This window comes from Zonotrichia albicollis, chromosome 10 (genome assembly GCF_047830755.1).
Source record: "Zonotrichia albicollis isolate bZonAlb1 chromosome 10, bZonAlb1.hap1, whole genome shotgun sequence".
In the NCBI taxonomy this organism is placed as follows: Eukaryota; Metazoa; Chordata; class Aves; order Passeriformes; family Passerellidae; genus Zonotrichia; species Zonotrichia albicollis.
This window is the reverse complement of record NC_133828.1, coordinates 29,122,487-29,149,842: the sequence shown is the minus strand read 5'-3', so window position 1 is coordinate 29,149,842 and position 27,356 is coordinate 29,122,487. Positions and strand designations below refer to the sequence as shown.

The following is a 27,356-nucleotide window of genomic DNA, read 5'->3' as shown; positions in this document are numbered from 1 at the left end:
TACATGCATTGAATTGTTTCAAAAGCATTATAAGGGCAATTATTGTTGCCTTGAACTTTTCTTGCCATGTCAGAGTAACTAGAAATAAGACATGGGAGAAGGTAGTGTTTGATTAGCTTGAACATTTGTGAAAAAGGATTTTTACTCCCCCAAGGACTTAGGAAGAAGCCTACCCATAAGTATACAATCAAGGAGAGATTTGCATACCTGAGAAACAGCAGTTCAAGCAGGAGAATGTGAGGTCAATCAGGAGTAACTAGTTAAGAAATTCAATTGATGGCTATTTTCCCCATGCTTTTTTATACTTGTGATTTAATACCAGTTGATCTGAACTACCATTAGTAGCTGCTGAGAGAATCAAAAGCTTAGGTCAAATTCACATATTAGACTGTGAAGCACAGTTATACTCCTGTAAGGTAAGTATTCTACATTTCTTTAAAAGGGACAGAGGTCTTTTTTCCCATTTAGAATGTCAGTCCCATAATAATTGCTTATTATATCTATCAAAGTTCTAGGAACTCTTATAGCATGTTTTTTAGCTATATTGCAAGAGCTTTAAAAGCTAATAAACTTACAGCAAAGGTGTGAGGATTTTGAGTTCTAACAAATTCCTGTAAAATCATTTTATGATTCTGTCCAGAGGAAGAGGCAATGAAGAGAGGATATGGATCTCTGAAGCTCTGCCCACTGATTCAGCAAGAACTCACTGGTTTGCAGAATCCAATTTTTCCATGGTTGCAGATTCTAGGCTGGACACAGAAGGCTTATTTACATGAAACTGCTCACTCCCTCCTTTATGTGCACTGTCACCTCTGTGTCTCTCATCCCAGTTCTGCAAAGCCAATTCTACAAACTTGTTCTGCCAATAATCATGCATATTCAGTTGTTACTGATTAATGCTAAGCCCTGAATTTTATTTAAAACCAAGTGCTATTAACAATTTTTTCATGTCTCTTCTAAGAATGAAAGCTATGTATGTGAAGCACTTTTTACTGTTTAGTAACTGAATTATATTTTAAATCACATCATTCAGAAGAGTAAAGTATAATAGTGTAGCAAACATCATTTAATAGTGACATGTTTCATTTGGACAGCCACTTAATTGAGATATCTTCCAGGGAAACTGTTTAGTCTACCAACTGTAAATGGCAATGACTACTGCTTAATCAGAACCATTTTAGCATAAATTTCACTTAATAGGGAAACATTTGCCTGGTGACAAATACTTGAATAGTGTTTAACCAAGTGTTAAATAGTTATACAATTCTAGACTCTCCTTTATAATTTTAATAGTGAAGTGCCAGAAAAAGATTAGAGGGAAAAATACAAGCTGAAATGCTGTAAATATCCTGCTTTTTCTTTGGCTTCTTTTTTTTTTTTTTTTTTGTTTTTTTGTTTTTTTGTTTTTGATGAGCACAGTAAATTGTCCATGAAAAGCTTTATCAACTAATAATAAGTTTAAAAATTATATTATTTATAATGAAGTTATAAAACGATAACATGTATATGCCCTGCCAAAAGGCATCTTGAGTCTCCAGCACAATCATCCCTCACAAAAGTAGGCAAAATTCAGTCCTAGCACCAACAGCCAGAGATCCCTTGGTTATCCCAGGAATTGAACTGACACATGGAAAGGTCACCCACTCAGAACAGCTCACGTGCATATATTCAATAAACTGTTTCAAGATCCCATCAGAAGGACCCTACATATTTACTCAGGAATATATACCGGGTAGAGGTGTTTCGTACTAACATACCCTTACCCAAGAAACCTTACTCCCACCAGCCAGTCTGTCATCTCTTAGTATACAAAGATGGCAAGAAGTGTCTTCTGCTGTCATTTACTGTTTCAGGAGATATGTCATCAGGCAGTCCCTCAGGAGTATTGCTGCTATTAATAATTATAGCTTAAGGATCTAATCCTATAAAGAACTAAGCACCTTAGTGAGAAGTCAAGAGGCACAAAGAACTGTTGAAAAGCTGAGCACCATCACGGATCAGACCCTTCCGTACTTGTAGTAAGCACTTGAATCACTCTCATGGTAAAATAAGCAGTCAGTGCAATGCAGTAAATCATAGAACATGTAAAAGATTTTCTTGAATAACTGGCTGCACTAATAACATCCCATTTAATTAGTAAAAAACGATATTGAAACATGTCACAGAAAACATGGCAGGGTAATCTCCACAATATACAACAGCTGATGAGTTAACTGGGTATTATGAATATGGGTGACTATAACCCACATATAGAGGTATCCATTCCGATAGGCTGTGTGACAAGTAGCCTATTGTTTCATTAATTTCTACTTTTAAAAGTTAATTTCTTCACTTTTTAGTATTAGTCATGTATTATGAAAATTAACATAAAGGTGATGATAATGCATGATCTTTATATGCCATCTTATTAAAATGAAGCTATTTTTAATACTTTTAAGAGGCCTATCAGAAAACACAATTTATATCCTCAAAGTATATTTTGTCAGTTTCAAGTATAATTTTTGCATTCATATTCTTTTATGAATTTTAATGGAGACACTTAAATTGTAATTATTCCTCTCAGCTCAAATGCAGGTAACAAATGGAATTCAATCAGTGTTTGCGCATAATGACCATCATTAAGAGAGAAATAATAATGACATTCTCTCTGCATTAAACTTGCAGACTCTTTACACAATGATCTGAATCCCATTATTGATCTCCATGGAGATATGCAATTGTCACCTATTCTGCATAATATCTGAATGTTAAATACATTTGTTTGGAACAAATATTTTAATGAATACAGTCAGTTCCACTTAATTAACTATCTGATAACTGAATATTTTTGCTTAATAATTGAACATGGAACATCAAAATTGTCCTTTTTTTTAAATCAAATGCACTTGAGATTAGACACAGACATTCATTTAAATTTTTGTAAAATGTATATATAGTTTAAAATTTCCATTGCTTTTCTTTAACCAATACATATTAAGATACTGGTAAAGTATTTAGCAATCATTTCTTTTCCTTCCTTTGCTTTTACTAAACCTAATGAACACTTCAAACTGGAAACATTTTCATTCTAAAACAATCTCTTTCCTTCTGCAGAAAGATATCTCATAAATGGGTTTGCTACTAAAAGGTTGCTCATGAAGATCTGAACACATCACTAAGCTACTCTGATGTCTTATGAGAAACAAACATTGAATTGTTTGTTGCAGGAACTGGATGGCTGCAAACACCTAGACTTTGTACACATACATAGGAAATTAAGAGCTAAGAAAGTGGATTTTATATCTTTTAGACCTACCAGGGTTGAAAAAGATAACAGCCATTTTTTGCTCAGGTCAGCATTCTGAAATGCATGAGAAAAAAATGCTTAAATGTAAAACAATGAATTGAAGTTTTAGAAGAACTATCTTATATTGACAAAAAAAAAAAAAAAATCTTACTTATTCTGAAGAGCTGGGGGGTTTAGCTGTAATTAAGATTGCTGAATTCAACCTTGTCTGAATAAACCAGGCACCAGAAACTAAAAAGGGTAGTGAGAGTAATCCCAATTGGCATTCAAAGAACCTACCTCTGGATGCAGCCTTCTTGTTTAAAACAATACTTTTGGTGACACTGGTGATGGGAGAGGCTAGTAAAAGTTGCCTTAGAGGAAAGTATGAGAAATCCCAGAGTGGATAATTAAAAAATAAGTCGGCCATAGGGGAAGTTTCTTCCCATTGTCAATACTTGGCTAATGGTATGAACCATCAGGAGTCATCTACTTTGTTTAAACACTGAAACTATAGATCTTTTGATTATCTGTGTAAACGCCTGTTTCCTTTTTAGGATCCTGCTAAGGTCTTATCCTTCATGATGTTGTGGCTTAATTCCAGCCAGTAACTCAGCCCCATACAGCCTCTTGCTCACTCCTCCCTGGTGGGACATGGCAGAGAATCAGGAGGGTAAAAGTGAGAAAAGTTGTGTGCTGGGGGTAAAACTGTTCAATAGGTAAAGCAAAAGCCACACACACCAGCAAAACCAAACAAGGCATTAATCCACTACTTCCCATGGGCAGCCAAATGTTCAATCAGCCCCAGGACATGAGGGCTCCACCACAAGGTGACTTGGGAAGACAAACACCATCACATCCCCTCCTTCCCTCTTCTTCCCCAGCTTTATATCCGGAGCATGTACTCAGACGCATTGCATTCACTGCAGCCTTGGCAAAAGACAGGAGGAATGAACAAGGGAACTGGAAGAGCTTAGTGTAAGCCTGTTTTTCTAGATTAACAGGATTCCTGCTTAGTGATAAAGCAAAGGGGTTTCCAGAAACAACAACAGGCTGACTTTTTGGAAAACCAGTGTAACTGCTTTCAACATAAATTGAACTTATGAACATGCTATCTTTTAATTTAAAGCTCAAATTAGATTTCTCTAAAAATCCATCAATATACTTGCACATTTCATGCAGCTAAAATAAATGCTGATGCAATGATATTTCTAGTCCATGTTTAAGTCTCCCACCCACCCAGCATGTCTTTTAAAGACTAAATAGAAATTACCTATCTGTTTCTCTTCACATCTTCCACAAAGAAATATTAGACATACAGCAAAATTAGCAAAAAGAAAAGCAAAACCATTAAAATGAATTAATTTTCTTTGGAAAAAATACATTAAAAAAACTAAATCAAACTTTAAGTGCAATAGGAGAACCAGAAGCAGTATGCTTGTGTGCTTTATGCTTCCTCCCTCTTTGTCTTTCAAAATGAACAATCAATTACGGTAAGAGAACTTTTTTAGCAAGGATTATATACAGGGTAGTAGAAGATCAGACACAATAAAAGATTATGAGACACTGAGAGAAGTGTAGGGTAAAAAGATTAAAGTAGACAAAGTCAGAAAGCTAATTTGAAAATCATCACCAGAAAAACATGACATTTAGCAGAATATTGTAGCTTAATCCTATGCAGAATAATGTTTGACCCACATTGTTGTATTGCTTTAGCAGCTGCACCATATACCAACATATTTGCTAAGGACTATTTAAGCAGGATCTGTGTATACCATCATCTCCAGTCTGGGTGGTACTTGCAGTATTTGTATATCTCTATATTTGATCGTTCCCTTTATATTATGCAGAATGCATGACATCCTATGGATGGATGCAGAATGTGTTTACTACACCACAACTCGATCATTATCTTGGGTGAATGGCCACAGTGTGTCCCAGAACCTGCTCATTATTATGGGGACTGCATACGAGTAATTGATCACTCTTCCAATACTGTACAAGAGCTCTTAGGGTGCATGGAGGGGGAATATATTCTGTATGTAGATTCTACATTTATTTTGTTTTGGACAGTGAAGTATACAGAGAGTGAATTATAAAATGCCCATGTCTTCACTATTGTTTGCTGGGAGAAGGAACTGTTGTTTTGAGAGATAAAAATAAAGAATCTGAGAAGACTGAGCTATGACATGGCAAAAGAGTAAATGCTTGGGAGAAAGAATGATAATCTTTCTCAAGGAATACCAGTAATGTAGAAAATATTAAAACATATTGATACACAAGTTTTTAAAAATGCTTAAGCAGAACGAAAAATTGTTTTACTGCTATGGCTAGAGGCACACAGGCAAGATTTAAAAAAATAAAAAATTAGTTGGATGCCAAGGTGGTTGGGTAGTAATATCTTGGCTACATATTTGACATCAGAGGCATGAAGCAAGTCTATTACATGTGCCACTTAGACAGCATGTTCTAATTCCTAAACTCTGCTCAGAATCTCTCATCTTCTCTAGGTAAGCCATGGGGTGAATAGCCATCCCAGTGTTGCTGACAGAGATAATGCTGTCATATCTTGCTAATCATTTTCACTAGATTAGTTCCTACCATTTATATAGAAGTAATTTGTTTACTTGTTCAATGTGTTGTTCTTCATGTGATTTATCTCTGTTACTCAGCTGGCTATTTTTCAGTGTGCATTTATTTATTTTCAATGTGCAATGCCAAAACTGGCTAGGATGCCATCTTTACAGCATTATTTTTTAATGGGTGGTACTCCCAGTATCAGTAATATGGCAATATATTTATAGGCAGAGCAAAACAAGAAACTGAACTGTAGGGTGACATTCTGTTTGCAGTATTACACCAAATCAAGGCAGCAAGCTATGGCCAAGAACTTGTCAACCCTTCACTGGCTCTTCATTTGTCATAGCTGGTATAAGAGAACATAACAAACAAGTCATTTCTTGCCAGGTTAATTTTTTCCAAGGACAGAACTCCTTCATTAGACCTGTAAATGTATTGGCCCAAGAAAAGGCCTTATAACTGTGCAATATTGCATTGCCTGGGGGAAGTATTGCTGAAAACAGCTAAAAAGAGAAGTCATTCCACAGTCATCACTTTTCAAGCCCACTTTTTTCTATAGCCAAAATACAGCTGATTAGGTGATTCCCTTTTGGATTAAACAGGAATCTCACACAAAGTAAAATTAGTCAGGTGTTTCAAAAAAAGAAGGCAAGCAAGTATACCTTTTGTACTGAAACTGGCAACAATTTACAAAACCAGAAGACAACTATTTTTTTTGGACAGTGGAAAGAAAAAAACTATGGCTGTGATTAAATTACACACTAAAGCTGTTGTTAGAAATCCCATAAGTGAATTTTAAACAAACTGTGAACACACTGTGAGCACAGGACTAGAAAATGTAGCTCTCTTTTAGCCAGAAGAAAAGTGTAAATAATGTGTGAATTTTTTACCATGTTCTAAGTAGTTAAGAGAAAGAAACTTTAATCATTGAAGCAGGATATGGATTGTGGAATCAAGAATCTGTGATCTGTGTAATGTTGCAGAAGAAGCAGAGACATAGATAGTCCTGTTTGTGAAATAATTTAATTCATGATTATTATTACTCATGTGTTTTAGCAGTCACACCTTAGGATGACCATTCCTTTACCAGGGTAGGGCACACAATGGCTGTGCAGCAGACCTGCCAGAGGCTCACAGAATGTGCTGGACATTTGCAGTTTTTATATTTTACTTGATATTTAGGCCGTGGTTTAAAATGCTTTCATAGCATTTATCACTGGACTACATGGGTTCTTGGCATAGTTTATGCTTTTTTAAGACCTACCTAATACATTATAGCTTCTTTGAGGTATATAAATGTGCAGTTCAAACCATTTAACTTGACTCTATTCCCTAATATTCCTTCTTTGGAGTATTCTCTGACAATGATGTCTAAGACAGTTTTACAATTGTATATCATAAACTGACACATTCAATTTTAAGGAATTTTAACAGCACTCTAGCTCTCAGAGAGGGGCAGAAGCAAAGGTAGGTATGGAGGTGATTTAAGAATTTGGAATGTTTTGGTAAACTAAATTATGGAAGTATGCAAATAATTAGCAGGCTAAATGTGCAGTCTAAATTTCCTCTTTCTCTCTCCAGAACAAGTTATCTCAGAGATAACTTGAAGTAGCTCCACAGCTAATGAAAAAGATGTGAAATGACAAGATGAGAAGAATAAGCAGTTGTATTTTTGGTGTAGGAATAGTCATTTTTAAAAGGAAACTTTTTAAAGGAAACCATCCTTTTCACTGTTCAAGGGGATTTGTAAAAAGCTATGTACATTTTAATATATATATATAACAATTTCAGATAATCAAATCTCAAACTGAAGGATTTTTTAATTTTTTTCTGTAAGGTATGCCATGGGAACTTATTAAACCATCTTGGAAGTATATTTATATTTGAAATAAGAAAGCTTTCTTATCCTGCTAACTAAAAAACAGAGGACCAAGCAAACCAAACGTCAACAAAACCACAGAATCTGGTACTAAAGGTATGAGCTTTACACTTAAATAGCTTTAGAAACAGCTCTCCAAATTGCACATCTTTTTACTCTAAATTAAGCAAAACAAAAACCTGATTTGGGTAGTTTTGTGTTTAAAAAGATCTATAATACTCTGAATATGAAAAAACTTACAAGCACAAACAGCTTCACTAAGATAATATTGCAGCCTTATAAACGTACTGTAAGTGACAGATCAACATTTTCAAGCAGGGACAAAGTGAATCCATTAGATGAAATACTGCCATCATTACCTATTTTTAGCAGTAATAATAAATACAGTCATTATGATGATGAATAACTAATGAAATGGCAGGCCCAGGAAACAGCATTGTAAAGCTTTCAAGAAATTACAGTCAGATCCTGGAATTGAGGTGTTACCAGTCTATGCCTTATTTACCTTGTGACTTCAGTAGGACTTTCCAAGTAGTGCATATCCTGAAGCTCTCTGTAAAAAAATAAAAAAAAGAAGGTAACAAGATAAAAAAAGAAAAATAACACAGTAGACATCATACCACATTATAATCCAGCCTGAAGAATAGGCCACAGAAAACATATAATAATTCTTGCTAGGAGGAATTGCCACAGACCCTTTTGTTTTCTTACTACACAGAACTAAAATATGTTCCACAATTAGAAACACTTCAAATAATTCTTTAGGAGAGAGGAACCTTACACCGCCCCACCCTCTCCCTCCCCAGGACTTGCAAAATTCTATTTATATTTCTAATCAGGCATTAGGTAGATATCATAAAATTTGATAAATGGAACATACTTTGCCCTGATTAAATGATCAACAAAATGGAATCAGTATGCTTTCATTTACTATGTCAGCACAGTGACTAAAAGCATTGAAGATATTATCTTATCCCTACCTTAAAAAAAAAACCTGAACATTTTAACTGTTTCTGAATTCTGTGAAATTTTCAAAAGTCACTCTCTAGAAATGGTCTATTCTGGAGACACAGTGCAGATCTGGAAATTTTTTTGAGATTCAACCTTCGATCTATTTTGTAGTTTCTTAGCTTTCTAATTTTCTTTAAATGCATGGCTGAATATCTGAAAGGTACAAGAATGTTTGCCTCAATCATAGATACCAGATTTTTAAGAGAAGATTAAATAGAGAATCAAGACAAATTGTATAAGTGTTCAAAGTCTTAGCAATATGTTCATCTTCAAACTAGGATTTTGTAAATTATCTGTTTTCAAGACATCTGATTCCAGATGTTTTTTTTTTCATAGGAGACATCTCATTCTCTAGTCAGGTTTAAAATTAATTCCTGGTTCTAGCGCCATTCACTTTTTTTGACTTTGAAGAGCAAGCTTTAACGTTATTTATCAGTTGTGTCACATTAGGAGTGCGTACAGTAGCAATTCATTGGACAATGAAATGTTAAAGATGGTCTGATTGTTCTACTGAACATACAAAGGGAGTGATTTAATTACAATATTTTTGAAAAAATAGGTATTATTAAAATTAGAAAACAGCACATGCACCTCTAAATAGAATTAATTTAAAGAAAAAAACAGAGCATTTAGAATTTTTAGATGTCAATTTTTTATTTCATTATTTATGGGTGCATATATAATTGCTCCATTAAGTTTTGTTTGCTGTCTCTATCCATCCCTGAACTGGAAATGCTTTGGGTAGCATATCTCTCAATACGTTAACCTGAAGTAGGAATGAAAGCCATCTTGGTCCTAATACCATTATCTAATACATTGTATACATTTAGCAAGTTTCACTGGCATCACTGCCTTTCCCAAACATAAATATTATCATTAATCAGAATGGCATTCCTCCAAACTTAACTTGTTTTTAAACAATTATTTTTCACATGTACTTCGAAGCCAGAATCGTGTAAACATTAGTAGTCTTAAATTTGCTTGCCTTTTGCACATAGGCAAATGTAAGTGGGAAGGTGAGTAAATCTGACTATCTCCCAAGAAGTGATATTTTCTTAGTTAAATGGAATACAGATGTCTTCATCTCACTCTAAAATCAAGGTCAAGCAGATTAAGAGTAATGTGATACCCTTTTGCTAGGAAGGTCTGTATTTCTGGTCCAGACAGAATATTGAAGACATTTTGTGCTATGCAGCTGGTAAAAAGGCACTCAGAAAACTTTATGGCCAGTGGTGGCAAGATCCCTTGCCTGTGAAAGATATTTTTTAAAGATGTATGGACTCTATAAGGAGTCTTTTAAGGAAAAAATAACATTATTAGGGCTGTCCTCATTTTACTAAGACATTTTTAAACTTTTTGTACCTTCTTGGACTTCTGAAGAGCTTTAAATGGAGCAGGCCAGCTTCAGAACAAACCAGTTTACTAAACTCCTTACCAGGTGCTGCTTTAAACATTCACACACAGGATCTGATTTCAATTTCTAATACTGTAAAATTAGGTAGGGGTATGCTCCACAAGCAATGAAATGTTAATAGGACAGTCATAGAAAAATGAATGTGTTTTAGTATATCTTATTTTTAATATCTTCCTAACTACAAAAACATAAACCATGAATTTATATCAAACAAAATAACAATGCATTTTTCTCAACATGTTGTGAGATAAGACATCTAGATGTTGCATTCAGTCTTGTCTGTGCATAAGGGAAACATTACGTATTCCAAGGGAAGATTGAATGAAACAATCTCAAATTGCTAAATAACTTTCAAAGAAACATTTGATGTTTTGTTCCATCAAAGTGTGAAATGGAGATAGTTTAAGAATGTCACAAAGAGGAACAAGGGCTAATATAAGTCACAATAATGAAAGGGCAGTATGGAGAATTCCTATCTGGATGATTAGTTAAGATTTGGAATTTTTTAGTATTTCTGTAATTGTTTTCTTGTTCTTGGATGATAACTATCCAGGACTAGTTGAGATTATTATTCCCCTTTTTCCTTGCTACTTCATCTACACTGAATGCAAACCTCAAGATGAAAATGCCATAGCATCCTCAGAGTTAAAATAAATCATTTATATTCCCCTTTTTTCTTTACATGGATTATGTCTTCCTTGAAGTGAATTTCTCATGAATTTCTCTAATTTGGGGCTACAGAAGTTTTGTCCCAAGAATGCACAGTCTTATACATACCAAACTCATCATATTGTATCAGGTAGAATGAAATCAATTGAATGTGTAAATTCCTTAAATAATAGCAAATGGAGCAAATTGAATTTCAAAGGGAAAAAACGGTGAACCTGAAAAGTGGTGGTACGAAGGTCATCAGCAGAATTAACAAAAAAGTCTGGCAAAGTTACAGTTAGGCAGTCAGTAATACTCTATTGATCAGACTTTCTCAATCAATGATGCTGTGCCTAGATTATTGATGCAAAGGTATTAAACAAAATTTTATTTCAGCTAACTTGTTGGCTCAGATGTCAACTGAAAGTCATTTCCCCAGTCAATCAAAGGTATGATAAATCTGAGCAGAGTTAGTTCTTCAACACATTTGTATATCTTCTACTTTCCAAAGATATAATGAGCTTTGAAATGGCAACATTTAAAAGAATATTTTAACTAGGAAAAGCAAAGACATAGCATTTACATAAAAACAGAAAGAACCAAAGCACAGGCTAAGTAGGGAACAGAAAGAAAGAGATACTTCATGTGACAAGGGAAATTGGCAAGTTACGTCAGATAATATCAAAATCCAAATCGCTATCTAGAGGTGGCTCATAAAAAAATACGATTTCCTCTTAATGTTGACTCACTCATGTCACAGAGTCCTCCACTCACATGACAGTCTCTGCTAAAGAAAGACTAAGAGCAAAGCAGGTGCTTGCTGCAGAATAAAGGAAAGTTTCTGAGCACTCATCCATCCTGCATTTGGTTTTGTTGTTGATGGTAGGCTTCCCAAAAGCTTGCATTTCAGCAGACATAGAATACAGTCTGGAAAGGGAAGGAATATACAGTCTAGGACAACGCACAAGTTCATTGTAGTGCACAGATTCATCAGTAAAAAATATTCTCACGAGGTACGTTCATCACAGCAGTGCCAAAATCCAGTGACAATGCCTGTGAGATCTGGATTTCTCTGAAGCTCCTTGTTTCCCAGTCTTGTACTCAACACAATTCTAAAAATGAATTTAAATAAAAATTAACAAATATGTATCTCTGGGAAATCCAAAGAAAGTGGTGCACTTCCAACATGGTTGATCTATTTGACTTATCTTTCAGTCAGAATCAACAAAACCATTAGCTATAGTAAACTAAAAAGAGCTGAAGAGTACTAAGAAAGTGTGTGTGTTTTCACAGGGTTTGTTAGCTTATGAAATGTAATTGACTTCAGTGACCTTAAACCAAATTCAATGTAATATAAGGATCAAAAGAACTCTTTTATCAAAGAGAATACAACAAAGTTTTATTTTATACTCTTTTTTCTTTCATTATCAAAGTGAACAGATTTAGAGTATATAAATTATATTGGACAGAATTCAGAAATATTAAATTGAAAACAAAAATTTGCATCCTAAAAAATAAATTTTTCTTATAAAGGAAAAAAAAAGAAAAGAAAGATAAAAGGCTTTAAGGAATTGGAAAGAAATACAAAAAGGAAAGTATGAGAAAAAGACACTTGAGAAATCATTTGATAATATTTTCTGAAGTGGGATATATTTCTGTGAGTTCTCTATGAATTCTATCTTGCATGGTAAAATCCTAAAAAGCTTTTTAGGGTAAAAAATATATTTGCATGACTTCAAACTAAATAATGAGAACTTACTTTGATCCTGCTTTATTTGCAATATTATTCTTCCTTTGTCTTTCATCAACTTACGCATAATTACAATATGGAGCAAAAATTTAGCTACAACCATTACAAAATTACATCAGCAAGCAAAAATGTGCCATAAATTAATTTATATTTCATTGAATTCTTTAGGGGGTGAAATCTTCTATTTTTAATTAATTGCTTTTGTGTTGTCTATTTGCTTAAAAATAAACAAAAGGAAAGGCTGAAAGCTCTTCCATTTTCAGGACTACTGGGTTAAGAAAAAATCAAAATGAGCATCAGGTCTATAACCATAACTCGAGCACAGAATTGAAGTAGAATACAGCGATATCTACATAGGTTGTGTCTGCTTCAGAGAGCTGAAGTAGACTTTTTCCTATCTGGGTATCTGATCACACCAACCTCGTTTATGAATCCATCCCCTAACTCCTACTTCATTCCTTGCAGTTGTCAATCATAAAGGGGTTATTTTTCCCTTCCTTCTGTAGGGATACGGGCTTCCCCTGATCAGCCTATGATACAAGTCTTCTCAGAACTTCTTGATCTCCAGTTCCAGATCTTTCTTTATAGGCCTTTACCTGGAGGAATTCCTGGAAACATGTCCAACCAGCTCAGCAGCTGGGATATGGCACTCATAACACTATTACCAGTTTACCCATTTTCACTCAATGCTTTGCCTTTTGACTTGGAAACATACAATTACTCTTTGATCTTTTTTTTGTACCTTATCTGGTTTTTACAGCACCTGCCATAATGAATGATAGGCTTGTAATCAAGCTATCAGGAAAAACGATAATACAAATAATAAATGTATAGAAACTGTTCCACTGAGAGCTGCCTTTTTTGCCGTCATGCATGAGTAGCCAAGTAGATTCAGTGTTACTAGATTGATCTCACTTTGGATGATACCTGAGTAGTTAGTATTCCCTAACTTTGTGTCCAAAGAAAACCCAACCAGATAGTCAGAAACAGTAAATTATCCAGTAAAGACCCTATCAAGACTGTAAATTACAATGCTAAGGACCCAATTATTATTTTTTTAATTCTCGGTTGGCTCCCAGGAAGTATGATCACCTTATTTTTCAAAACTATATATGGTTCTTACTCCCTATCGTTCTTATTCTCTACCCTCTACTGTGATTCTACTGCTACAAAATTTTAGAGATCATTGTGGCAACTGAATATCCAAACTTTTTTGTCTTATCTCTTAAAATTATGGTTTTAAATCTGTTTCTGCAGTCATCCAATTGGTTTCTTCTTCTACTACTATAAACACTAATTTTTTTTTTATTATAAACACTGTTTTGCTCTTTCTTTTTTGGATTACTGGGTCCTTTCTTCATTCCCACCACTAGTTTTGCAGTAAATATTCTCCCTCTGCTCTTTTGTTTTATCACTGAAAGTTACATTGGCTAGACACGAATAATCAAAGAACCCTCACCCAAAGATGGTTTTCATGTTTTGTGTCTTAGCCTTCGTGAGTCTGACAAATGCCTCACAGGAGAAAAGGGGCCTTATTTTTTTCTCAGTTTAATTTTTTTTCTTCCTTAAATAAGAGTTTGAAAACCAATTCTTTGCTGATCAAAACATATGTAAGTACCCTTTTGTGTACTTAAACAGTATTTAAGCAGTGACAGCTTCTCTGCTACTGCTACTAGCAGCTTTCTTCCAGTGGTAATTACATTGTTGCTATGTTTTTTCACCTTTACACAGTTGTAAATTTGAAGTAACTTCAGTGAAGCATAGAATGAGAATTTGGAGGGGGGGGAGGGAAATCCATGTAGTGTATCTGTTTGCGATTAACCATCATGTTTCCATATGTTGTAGTCCTGCTTGAAAATTCAAGTGGTCTAGGGAAATCTGATCAGCACTGTAATTATGGCCTGCTTGAATCAAGTCAGTCAAATGATGTCAAAAACAATTATTTTCTTTTCCAAAGGGCACAACAAGTTTGGGAATACACAAGAGAAAATGCAGATCTCGATATGTTAACAGTTTATCAACCAGTCCTGGGGTATTCATTCTTTGAAAATTTATTGATGTATTTTCATTAGTGTCATTGTTGTCCTTTTTAAATATAGGGGCTAGACTATTAGGATATGATGTTTTGCTATAGATCGCCTTTCTAAATTGGTCCACTGGCTGAAAGAAAAGTTAAGAATAAGGAGAAATGTGTTGTGTTATTAAAATACTGGACTTTTCAGAGGCACCAAGTGGGATGGGGTTTTAAATGTTTGGTATTTTAAAAAATCAGAATATCCATGGAGTTTGTACTGAAGGTTACTGTCCAGGAAATTAAACCTGTTTGTTTCTTTGTGCCTAGGCTCAGACACTCAATCAGATGCCAGATTGTCAGACAACTAACTATGCATATTTTGTGGCAAGTGCATTCTGTTGCCTTGTCATTTGGAAGGGAGATTTTCTGAAAAAGCTAAGAGTTTTTAACCTGGGCAAGACTTACAGCATTGAACCAAGATTGAATCAGGATACTAAATATTCCTTTAACAAATATGGCATAGCTCTACAAACCTCTTCAACGATTCAATATTAAACATAGAATAATTTGTTAATAAAACATTTCCATTGAATAAATATTTGTATTCACATATGTTTCCTGCTGAAAATTCTTAGATATTCTGAAGGAAATTTTAATGAAAACTTATGGGTTTAAAATTCCTTTTTGCAAAATCATCAGCAGTTTTGATAAAACTACTAAAGTGAAACTCCTGATTCTGGCATTCACTGCAGCAGCTTTCTGATAAAATGGAGCTGACAGGATGCTGAAGGCAAACCTATACTGTGTGTTAATAGTGAACCTGACAGGGTAAATCCCATTTTATGATTTCAGGTTTTTAATAAAATCTGTTGCCTTTTATTAATTCAGATTACAATTTATCAAACTAATTGTAATAAAAATGCCATTGAGATCATGATTAACAATAAGAAAAAACAAAACAGCAATTTCTGTAGGAAATTACTTTTCTTTATATATATGAAAGCCTTTTGAGAAAAAGAAGGCAGTGTTACATGTCACTGTATTTTTCAGTATTTACAATAAAGTGAGGAAAGTTGTCTGTTGTTGTGTGATTACTTGAACTTCTTCATTGCAAAAAAGGACAAGGAATACCAACTTAAGGGACCAAAATAATGTTTCATATTTTCACCTCTAACACCCATCATAGATCTATGTTACCTCTGTTCTGTCTTTAATATATCATTTTTGCCTTCTTGTTTTAAGAATCACACTGCTTCTGTTTGCTTTTCCCCGAACTATATTTATGACACCTCAGTTGAAATACTTTAATCTAAAACCAGGAAAAGTTTTCATTCCTGATATTACTCAAGAAATTATAACTTAATGCTTCTTACAAGATGTCAAATAAAGAAGAATTAGGTATGGTTTACTTTAAAAATTGAATGTAAGTTTTTATAGTATGTGTGAGAACAGATATGTTCACAGAGGAGAATGCAGTATGTTTCAACCTGTAAATGTATTGATCTCAGTAAGTTTTCATGTACATGTATCAATATGTATGTTTATATACACCAATGCATATTTGAGTGATTTTCTGTTATACTATGCTATCACCTTTAGAGATAGCTTGTTATCTCAGTCTGTAAAATCTTAAGAACAGACACCATCTCCTTATACACTTATGCATTTCTCTGGGCAATTAGACCCTGACCCTCTACAGAGATCACTGACCATTACTACTATCAGGAAAAAAAGCGAGTTTTTAATGCATTTTTGCCTTAAATCACCCATCTGTTTCAAGGAGTTTATGTGCATTTAATAGTTTAATTCTACACAAAATTGAATATAGATATTTTAAAAGGTTTATGTTCCATACCTTTTTACATATTGTTCTACTAGCACAGAAACGTTCGCTTTCTCTGGTACTACTACATACATGCATGATACAAGAGCATTATTGTACCTGTAAGGTCAGATATTCAAATTTTCTTGCCACGGAAATGGTTGCTTTTAGAGCCAGCTGTCATAGAAACATTTGTTTATCTTGAGAAACTTGGCAAAAGGAAAAATCAATGTACAAAATGTTGTGAATTCTAGAGATAGGGTGAAAGACATTGTAGCATCACATGGTGCCCATAAGGATCTCATTAAAGCCATCATCTGACTAGCTTCTGCAGTCATGCTCTACCTATTTAAACTTTATACAAGATAAATGCCTTATTCTGTTACAGAAAATGCAGCTCTGAAAGTTGGGTGATGATACTGAGGACTGCAATATCATTATATGGCACATTCCCAGTGGAATGCAAATAGTTGTAATAGAATCTATTATTAAACACTCACTTAACTATTTAATTACTTGATTCATGTTTTGACATACTTCGTAGCATGTAACTTTTGTGAAGAAAGAGCTATGCATTTGTGATCCTGCAGAAGTCTTGCAGCAAAGTCATGGATAGAGCTATCTGCAGCTGTCTCTTAGCCTATATTTAGACTGCCATTTTCTAAGGACAGATTTGGGATAATTTCATTATTTCTTTTAAGTTTAATTACTAACGATGAATGGTCCAAGTAATCATAACTGTTAACTGACAATGATGAATGTCTCTGTCATTTCAAAAAGCTTTTTTATTATTGACCAGGAGATCACATTGATTCTTAAATATAAGGTCAGTTTAACTGCATCCTGTAAAGCACTAAGAATCCTAAAAATGTGATATGAAAAATAATATTTAATTAATGAACAATAACATATAAAACATGAAAAGCAAATATTCTACCCATTTAATTCAGAGTACCTGTGTATTATAATGACTCTGGATTGACCACCTATGGTCCTTGAATAGTGTTGTCTATTGTCACACTAGCAAAGAAAATCAAGCCTTCTGAGAAAGACTGGTGAGGCTGAGTATAGTCTTTGTGTATGATTTGCAAAAACACAAGTGAAGTTCCATGTTTAAGACGTTACCTGATTTTTTGGAAGAGTCACAGAATATCTCTGCTGCAAAATTTTAGCGTTCATCTTAAATCAAGGAAAGAAGAATTTGCTTTAGGTCACTGATAATTGTGGGGAGAAAAGAAAGAAGAAAAAAAGACAAAAGGGAAGAAAAGAAAAAAGGAGGAGAGGAGAGGAGAGGAGAGGAGAGGAGAGGAGAGGAGAGGAGAGGAGAGGAGAGGAGAGGAGAGGAGAGGAGAGGAGAGGAGAGGAGAGGAGAGGAGAGGAGAGGAGAGGAGAGGAGAGGAGAGGAGAGGAGAGGAGAGGAGAGGAGAGGAGAGGAGAGGAGAGGAGAGGAGAGGAGAGGAGAGGAGAGGAGAGGAAAAATAGTAACATACTAAGAAAAACCTTCTGAAATGTGCAGTAAGATTCACAGTGCTTTAATTTTTGTTAGAAGCTTTATGGTTAGAGCACACTGACATTAAAAATGCATAACAATAAAACATAAAACCATTTCCTTATTGCTGGCATTTATGCAAACCCACTTACAACCATTCAAAATATTAATATCCTTTCCTACCTAGCAATTAATGCTGCTCTGTGGACTCAGTACTCCATGCACTAGAAAATAGCATTGCCACAGTGCTCAGTGACCCACTGTACTTAATTACACAACAAAGTTCTCGACTCTAAGTCACAGAAATGAAAAGTCAGGGTTAGGTTTCACAGTACAATCAAGTCAAAATCCATAAACAATTTCAATGTATGTACCATGTACACTGGAGAGCAATTTAAACAGTCAGAGACACATTTCTTGAAATTATGCCATGCTGATTTTTACTACTCATTTTTACTAAGTAGATTATTAGTAGCAAAATTGTTATGCAAGTTTGAAAAAAACAGACACAGTAAGCTTGGGCTCTCAATTGTCTGCACTGAGCAATATGTACACACTGGTTTTGTTTTCCTGTGTGCTACTTTACTAACCTTTAGGCCTCAGTCCCTCATTTGACTTGCACAGAGATGGTTCTTAGGAAGATCAGTGGACAATTATGCAGTTAAGAAATAAGAGTGCCTTCTTCTTTAAGCCTTTTCACAAAATCGAATCCAAGATTAGTCTTGATTTTATTGCCAAGTATGCCCAATAGAACTCGTATGGCTAGTGTGCAGGCCCAGATTCCTCTGAGTTTAAATTTTACTGCTTTTTTTTACAGCAGAAACCCAAAGCTCCAGTATCCTAGTAAAGGAACTAAGACATTGAACACTAGAGTTTGGCTTTATGTGTCAGAGTCATACTAATTTTTTTTTTTAGCAAATTTAAGCTGTTTTGAGCAGAGGCAAACTAAAGAAATCTTGGTCTTCATTTTAACAATGTTTTTAGTCATGCCTTGTAGCCAAATTCTGCCCCCAGTTCATACACAGATGTACCTGGATTCAGGTGTGGAAATTGCACCGTAATTTTTGTGGCAGTTTTTCAAACAGAGTTTCACACAATGTGGTCAATACAATGGTTTAGTCATTCCACCTGACATTTCCTGCTTTATTCTCTCATGAACTCCAGTCTATGATTTACAAGATGTATCAGCATGTATTGGAAGTTTGCATTGGAAAATTTTAATTGGCAAGTCCTCTGCTTTGTTTAAAGACAGCTGGAAAACGAAACGTCTCTAAACATGCGCACTTCCATTGTTTGAATCCCACACTTCACAAGGTAAAATCCTTCTTAACACAGGCATTTCAACTGACTCAGTTCCAACTGAATAATGTAATTTAGACTCCATGGATAACAGATGAGTGATATCCACATGACATAGGACAAGGAAAAAGGATCCAGGCTCATTCTATCAACATGACAAACAAGCAGTTTAAACCAGTTTTGTTAAACAGTTTTGATTACTGTCTTTATCATCTGATAGGGACAGTCCTGTTGAAGTACATCCATTTCTAATAGAGCACATTGAATTAATCCATTTTCATTTGTCTTGAGGCGATTAACCAGAAATAGTTCCAAGTTTTACTATCAGTCAAACTTCCTCTTCTAAAATTATCATTAAAATTAGTCTTGTCATTGGAGGCACAGCTGTACTGAGTACATGTTGTGCTGTATCTGCTCATGGATTGATCAAACATTCACTTAATATTTCACTCAGTAAGCACAGGCAGAATCTTCAGACCCAGAATACAGCTTCTAGGGACTGGAAGACTTCATGCTTACACCCAAGGATATACTTTTATTTTTACTGTCCAGAAATATTTCCAATGTGTTTCTTAGAATTTTGTATGATTTTTTTGCATTATTCCACTGAGATGCACACATACTCTGCATTCATTGTTACAAAGTGCTGTTCTCATGCATTGCAGCATCTTGTTCCCTAGAATAGCTATGTCTGCACTCATTTTCAAAATGGTTTAGCAGCTTGCTCTTGGTATTTGTGTATCTCTAATATCTATATTTCAGAAAACATTAATAATAAAATTACTCACCAAAAAGTACTAGCTACTTCATATTGTACAAAATTACTACTGATGGCAGATTACTATGAATATTACTGGTTTTTATTTACTGATTCCTGAAGTAGCTGCTGATTCTAGCACTGTCTGTCCCTGCAGTGGTGCTACAGGTGCTTCAGCAGTGACCAAATGATTCTCATGCCTTTCTTTAAATAGCCTTGCCAGAGGAGGTCCTGGAATTACTGTTTGAAGACCCCAAAGCAAACAATTATTCTCAAGAGACAGTTTTGATATAGGATATAATGTTTCAACATAACCTCTGACAAATGGTTGATGTGAAATAAAGTACATTGGGGGACTGGGGGGGGCTTGTTCTCCTTGGCCATTGACCATACTGTACAATATAAAGTTAGAAATTAATGAATCCAAAATATATATTTTTTAAATTTTCTTCCTGTGATAAAAAAAAATTGATTATTATAATGATAAAAATATTATTATGTAAAATCTTATTTTACTAGCTGTCTTTTATAATTTCCTACCTTGCTCTTCTGACCACTTGCATCTCTGAAAATGAGATTAGAACTGCAACAGTTTTAAGGTGTCTGGGTGCATCAACAGTATCACCTGGAGAACTGCCAATTGCTTAAAGCATACTGGTCCCAAGCATATACCCAAATTAATGACACATTCAAGGCTTCAAACTTGCTACTTTCCATCTGGTTTTCCTTTGCTTCTGAGGAACCCCTCTCTATGGGGAAGGAGCAAGAATATTGGATAAATGCAAGTTTATCTGTGTTACTGTTACTTAGTTAAGTTCCTGTAGTGATCAAACTCTTTGAGAAGTTAAAATTAAAATATCAAACTACTAATTATGAACTTCAGATCTACAGTCTACAGTTTTGCTCCTCTGCAGACATTTAAATCTCTAAAAAAATTAATTTCTATAATGGTCAAATAAAAAGTAATGAATAGAAAGTGCAGAACACTTGAAAGTAAGATAGCAAAAACCTACTTAATAAAGAACTTGTACACCTCATATGCAAGTGATGTGAATACCCAGTCCCAAATCACACTGAGGACTACTTTGGCAAAAAAATCCCCAACAAAGTAGAGGGCATAAGATATATAGAGAAAAACAAAAAAACCCCAAAGATTACAAGGGAAAAAATCATGTTACCATTAAGAAGCAATTTAGGACAAATACATGAAGACTAAGTATTTGTTTTTATTCTGATGCTATCAATAGTAGTAGCATCACAAAAAAAAATAAAATTAAATCAGGATTATGTATTCTATTTATAATAAGACAATGCAGGAGTACTGAACTGCCAAAAAATTCAATTCCCCCCACTAATTCAACAGGATAATATTCAGTTTGCTAGATCAATATATTCCAAACAAAATAAATTGTATTACATTGAAATTAAAATGATACTTGAGATTTTATCCCACTGAAAAATAAGAAAGATTTAGAAGCAGTTGTGAAACACCACTATTTCATTAATTTTCTCAAATAAATATTACATTATTTTGTAGAAAATGATGTTGCATTTACAACTAGAAGAGCAATACATGACATAAAAATGTCTTTTTAGACTATGGTCTTTGGGTAGAATCAGGCATTTCCCGCCTCCTAAAAGCTGACATAATCCGGCATGTATGGGATGGGTTTATACAACTTTTATTATCTTGCCTGATTAAGCCAGGTCTAAAACAGTATTGAAGTTTTTTCTTGTCTCTGTCACTCTCATTAAACCCTCCCTGTGTAATTTTTGGTACGCTGTGCTAGGAACTATTGCTCCATCACCTAAATCTGGAACAGATATTCTATTGTTGCTCATTCTTTCTTTAGCACCTCTCTTGGAAACAAAAAATCATAGGAATGGGATTGCAATTTGCTCACAGTTCCAAATAATTATTTTCACACTTTGTGGAAAAAGTTGTATGGCAATGGAGTTGGGATGCATGTATCAGTCTGTTCTCCCAACAAAACTCTTTCCCAGTATGTACTGAACAGAAGGCAATTTTCCTATGGTATAATGTAATGCCAAGAAATCTTTTCCCATGGATAAATATTTGATCGCTTTCCAACAGTAGAGTAGCAAGATGTTTCTATTCCTCTCCAATATCTGAGAGGAATACTACAACTTACCATATTTCTTAAATTCTTATGCATCCTCTTCCAAGATACCATGGAATAACCAGGGTATGGCTGCTTCTCTTAGGAACATATCAGTGATGTTAAACTCCAGAGAAATTTGTTTAAAATTTCTCATTTCCCTACAGTTCTAAGCTACACAGGTTTTTTTTTTTTTAAGAAGATTTCTTCTTTCAAAACGAATTTGACGTGTGACTTAGAATCAGGTGAATAACCTGATGGAATATTACATGAAGTACTCAAAACAAAGGGAAAAAAAGAAAAATGCCAATAATTCCAAAACCAAACCAACCAACCAAAACAAATCTCCCAAAACAAAAAGCAGTGTCCAGAAGTCAATATAAGGAATAACAGATCAGGCTCTGAGTACACTGACAAGTACTCAGGAAATACTACAGGGGAGTATTTCAACTTAATGTACCAATCCTTAGTTGTGCAATCCCCATAGGGGTGCATTCTGCCACCATTACTCATGTCAAGTAATATATTATGCTAGGAGGTATTCCTACTGACTACAATTTCAGTTGATTTCACCCTACCTACTCACAGATAGGGAATTCTTCAGCATCAGAAATTGCAAATGATAGAGGTTCTTGGCTCAGCTTAAGGTATCTGTAGTTCCTCAACCCATGATAAGTACATATCAAATATATATATACCATAGTATTTCTTTTGATACGCTGATTTCAATACTACTTTTGATGTATATTTCTCTGCCTAAATAAATCTGGCTCTAAAAGATTAAGGGCATACTAAAGCTTAAACTGTAAAGCATGTGCTTATATGAAGAACTGTCATGTATACTACCAGTAAAAAAAACCAAAACAAAGGTAAGCACCTAGAAAAAGAAGTCTGAGCCCCACCCAGCAAATCTGAACTTTTGTTGCCTGGAAAGAAAAGGACTGAAGAGTATTGACCTATTGATACATCAGGAGTCTAACACTTGCATACATTATTTAAATATGGCTTGGTAGTTTTTGGTTTAAGTTTACTGAACTGTTCTTGTTGGGATTTTTTCCCATTTTAAAAGCTGAAATATGTCAACAAGCTTTAGTAATCTAATACTATACTGTTGCTTTTCCCAGCAGAATTATCATTCACCAACCAACATTAGCAGTGCCATATAAGGTTGAACAATGGTCATGTAGGGAAGAAAACCTGGATCATGAGAAGGAAAGCTGCAGAGGCAATATCCAGACATCAGGGGTTCCACTACAGGGCAACTGAATTAAATTGTAAAGAAAACCAAAGCTTTGGAAGAGATATCCTTATGGGAATTGATGTCAAAAAGTCACTGTTCTTGCAGCCATGTAGTCAAATAGGCTTATCACAGCAGGTAAAGCTCTTCCAAAAGCATGCGAGTTATCATAATTCTCCTTTTTCCCCTTGGAAGGTGAGTTATTCTTGATGAAATTGCTTCAGTTTCAACTAAAATAAAAAACCCCAAAACATTCCAAGATTGCTTCAGAGTTTATAAAGCATGTTCTTAAATGCATCTCACATACTACATAAGGTAGATGTGGAGTTGTTTTGCTGCTACAATTTCATGGATTTTGAATTAGCATTAGGGGTTGAAATTATTCAAAGACGGAAGTTAGCATTAGTGCTGGAGCCTAATTAAGCTTACCTAAGCAGTTATACTCTCATTTTGCTTTTAGCATGGGAGAAACACGATGCTTTGTTGTGTAATTAAGGACTGTAGGCCACTACACAAAGCTGCTTTCCATAGTAAGAACGTCACAATGTCCTCTAGTGCACAACATTAATTGTTAGATGGAATTTGAGTATTTTGAGTAGTGTAAGTGGTTTTGCATCAATAGTAGCAATCAGGCAATAATTTTGTGCCTTATCACTATACATTTTTAATAATCCTGGGACTTCTTTCTGTCAATAAAGGATTATATCTAATAGACCTGAAAAAATATTTAGACCCTACTATCTTTTTGTGTGTTTTCATCCTCCAGGTAAACAGAATCTTTAAACAGAATATTTAATTTTTGTTTATTCATTGCAATTTTAGTTTTGCAATTGTGCCGGTCCTGAGACTAAAAAGTTAGCAGATTTGCACAAAATGGTATTTTTTCTCTTTTTCTGAATTTTCAGTTATTCTTGGATGATATTTTCAAGCTGTTCTCCACAGCTATGAAAGCTAGAAACATGCACATTTTAAAATGAAAGGTGAGAGTCTCTTGTTATCGCTTGTGTCCAGCAGCTGGTGCTTCAAGTACAGCATTAAATAGTGCAAGACTTATGATAAAGCGGCAAGAGCTGGGTTAGTTTGGGAATATGGGTTATTGGTGGAGAATAACATTCAGCATTGACTAAAAAAGAGACATTCAGTGTGGGATGGGATTTGGTTTCTGTGAGTGTTTTCTAAAGCTGCTCTAAGGAGCTTGACAATGTCTGTTTCCAAATGATTTTTGTTGCTGTTGAAGCAAAAAGGCTACAACAGAAAGGGAGAAGTGTCTTTCTTAAAAATGCTGTCAAAGGCATAGAATTAACCTCCTAGCAGACTGAAAAGAAGAATATTTCATTTGTCTCTTTTGCTTTGTCATTAGGCATTTATTAACTATTTGCAACAACAGAAAGTAGAAGTAGTTGGAAAAAACTTTCAATTTCATTTTCTAAGCCTAGGGAGTAAGATGTTGAGTTTGTCTCTCTATGGGCACTGCAAATTGTGAATTATGGGGGGACAGGGCAGAGTCAGTCTGCCAGGTCTATAAGGTAACACTTTGTGCTTATCAGAAGGCCGAAACAGAGCATGAGAACAGTTTCAATTGCAGTGCAGTGAAAGATGTATTTCGTAGCAAAATAACCTCAGGCATAAGAATAGGAAAAAACCCTTTCCTTGGGCCATGTTCTAACCCTCCTTACATTGTGTTTACTGGTGAGTGTCTGGGGATTGTCTAGGAATTTGTACTAAAATTAACTTGCTTGCTAATTTCTGCAGTTCTGCTTGCTGGTGCTCGTGGGGAATGCCATTTCAGCTGGGCAAGGATGGGAAAAAGGAATGGTTAACCTTGCCTCCAATTGTGCCACTTAAAAGGTCAAATTTGTCAGTGAAGTTTAACACTAACCTTGGCTTTTAAGCTGTATACAACCCTGTTCCCACCAATTCCTTTTTTCCTTTGACCTCACATCAACTGTTTTTAGGAAAAATATTTTATCAAGTGTGAAAAATAAATGTAAGCAGGTAACACCTGACTAGTAGATGATGATGTCTGCTATTCACTCCTGGACTCCAACATTTAATTTTCTTTTTCCTGTACATCTTCATTCAGCAAAATACACTTAATGTAATCTTACAGATGTGTATTGTCTCTGAGAAATAAAGGACGACTTGTCTACCTAAAGTCAGACATGCTTTTGACCATTTTTCTGAACCATGCCCTAAAATGAATTTGAAAAAAAGCAAATTTAGATCCAATATTTTTCATTTTATGCCTTCTATTTCTTGCCTACAGTCACTCATTGAAGGAAAATTGTAGGGACATTTAAAAGCAGTTTGAACTTCTAGATGGCTGATTCCTAAACACAATTTAGCTTGTTTTGTTTTTTATTTTTTACTGTCAGGATTTATTAATGGACATCCACTAGGGATAAGAATCCTTTCTTAAATTTTGGTATGTCTTTTTAGTTATACAGTAACAATACTGCAATTATCTTGGAAAATCTCTGCTTCAAAATGAGTGGATTTCCCCAGCATCAAAGAGTCACTTATGATTATCAGAAATGCTAAATTGAATTTAAAATAAATATTATCTAGAATTTTAAAAAATTTACAATTGCTTTAGTCAAATATTTTGAGAAACTCCCTTTTATAAACAGAAGTGAGCTGTACTGTACCAGTCTATGAAATCTACTGATATCACCTTTCAGTCTAGACTGGACAAGATAACGCTGGAGATTGCTAATTCAAATCCCTTTCTCTCTTTTTTCCCCTTTAAATTTTTTTCTTTCCTCTTTTTTTTTTTTTTTGTACAAAAAGGTACACTAACAAACTTTCATCTGTTCATCTAGAAAAACGCATAAATTTATACATTTTTTAAACCTACCTAGTTTTCTGTCCACATTCTTATTAAACGCGAACTCTGCCAGGAGCAAAATAGCCCATAGTATAACTCCTCCATAATGGAATCATTTAAAATCATGACTTATTCCAGGTCTAAGGCAATCATACATTATTTTTAGCTGTTTCTGTTCTCCTTGACACAGGCATGGGAGTCAGGTACTTAAGATCCTACAACACAGGATTTCAACTGAAATAGTACACCTGTAAGATATCTCTTCCTCTTAAATTTAAAGCTATTTCATTCGTGAACTGACATTGTTTTTCCTCAAAGCCAGATGGATTACACAATGTCAGAAAAAAGAGCAAATAACAAGCCAGTAATTTACTTAATACATCTACAATAAAACAAAACTTAAAACAAAATGGACAGGGTTCATTCCTAGATAGTAATCTGACAGAAAAACATAAGAAATTTACTGTTCTGAATTTGGAATTATTACACAAGCATAAAGAATCTCAAAATAAATACTTAAACTAAATAAACTTTTAAAGATACATATATGTTGTGAATTTCTCAGTGAGACACTTCCATTTCATCTTCAAAGTCTTATGCTAAATGTTGAAGGAAACCATTAATGTCCCATCATTTATAAATGATCTCTGCTTCTACATAATGCTTCAAAGCCATTTTTAAGCCATTAAAGCTTTTTCAATTTGCACTAAATATCTACCAAGAGATTATATTTTAGAATTTAGAGCAATATTTAAACTCATATGATAGACTTAATTTTAAATAAATTTTAGTATAAAAAAAATCGTTTTTCAAGATGAACAGCACTTGATTTCCCTCTTCTGATCATCCAGAGAGAAAACAGAAGCTTTAATGTTAGGTTCTTTGAGTTGCTCCTAAGCTATTAATTTACAAGGGTATCTAGAATATCAACCATCAGTGTGGCTGTAAAAGCTATGGCTTGTGGCACCCAAAACTGATTCTTGCTTTTAAACACTTAAAAATAATTATTTAAGAATTATTATTACGGAAAAAATTATTTAGCTTTTTAAAAGAAAAAAGGAGTAAAAGATTTTTTTTCTTGCTTTTGAAGAAACAAAAACTGATAACGATTTGGGAAAATAATCCGCCAGGGTCACCTTCCCTTCCTAAAGTGGTGGGTGGCTGGAAGGAAAAGCAGTTCATAAAATAAGGGTGCCTCTAAAAACTTTTGTGACTATGCTAATGGAACGGAAATGGGAAAAACA

At 34.5% G+C, this 27,356-nt stretch overlaps 1 long non-coding RNA gene across 1 annotated transcript in view; it reads right to left on the bottom strand.

Annotated features, from left to right (window-relative positions):
* LOC141730382 (uncharacterized) overlaps nucleotides 1–27,356 on the bottom strand; it is a 248,645-nt gene that overhangs the window by 24,197 nt on the left and 197,092 nt on the right. The window contains exon 3 of the long non-coding RNA XR_012581833.1: nucleotides 8,230–8,277. This is a non-coding gene — a long non-coding RNA (uncharacterized LOC141730382). The remainder of the gene's footprint in view (nucleotides 1–8,229; nucleotides 8,278–27,356) is intronic.